Raw genomic sequence first — 1,265 nt, 5'->3', positions numbered from 1 at the left:
TGGCTGAGAGCTACTTCCGGTTCGTTCTTATTCTTCTTCCTGCTAGAGAGCAACGTCGTTTTTTTTCACGACTTTATGGCTATTTTATTTATTTAGACTGGTTAAAAATTGTCTAATACGAAAGTATTTATAATAATTGAAGCAAATTAATAATTTGGAAGTCCACTCATTTTATGGAGTAAGGTTTTATTGATTAAAAATTTTGTCTTCCGCCTATTCCGCTTAGATTTTTATATATTTTTATATATATATATATATATATTTATATGTTCTACTAAATAACTCGACCTATTTTTTGTACAAGTAAAGAGTGACTCATAAATATTTTGCGAAAATAATTATTATTAGTCTTTTAGTAGTAGTAGTAGTAGTTGTGGTGGTGGGCTTATTGTTGTTGATGTTGTTGTTTTTTAAGGGGCCATGTAACCATCTGAAAAGTTGATGCCAGATACATTAAAGATTCTTTATCCAAATTTTAAATAGCTGATCTCAATCTATCCTAAAATAGTGTAAAATTACAAATCTTGTAAAATTCATTTGCACAACAAAATAGACATACACAAAATAGTATTCTACAGCATTAGATAATGTAGTTCAAAGCCAATTTCAGGACATTTTCAAGTGTTTATTAATGTATTTGTAACTATAACTCTTCCTGTGAAACCTCTGTAGCTTGTGCAACCGGTGATTAACATTATAATACAATATAACCATATAATATAATTTAGCTAACTTCAACTCCAAAAGAATGTAGAAGGATCGAAGGACGAATTTGAATTAATACATCTACCTTGAACCTCGTACCTCGATCCCATAAAATATTGTTCACATAGATTATTAAACATTTACATATATCCTCATATGTTTTTAGAGGAACATTATAGTATGTTTTGTGTTATAGATTAATGTTTTTGATGAACTTGAGCTTGAGTGAACAGATCAGTTTTTGGGGCATTAATCACAACATTTGGCTGACGTACAAAAAGTCTTAGAACATTGTTAGAAAAGCCTGCAAATGATCCATCAGCATCCATTACATGTTATGTAAGGTAACCAGCAAAGACTTTCTTGTTCTTAATGGCCTTAACATTTAGAAATAAAAGGGATTTTTTTTCACATTACAGTTATCCACGATGATCACACGGATCTGGGTATTTTGGACTATATTACCATCATAAACCAGAAACAGAGAGCTATATGTCATGTCATTGAAGAAGAAAATCCACAAACTCTAATAATAAAGGTTTTCCTGTGTTTTTTTTATT

This window comes from Plectropomus leopardus, chromosome 9, assembly GCF_008729295.1.
Source record: "Plectropomus leopardus isolate mb chromosome 9, YSFRI_Pleo_2.0, whole genome shotgun sequence".
NCBI lineage: Eukaryota > Metazoa > Chordata > Actinopteri > Perciformes > Serranidae > Plectropomus > Plectropomus leopardus.
The sequence above is the reverse complement of the archived record's forward strand: the minus strand, read 5'-3'. Positions refer to the sequence as shown.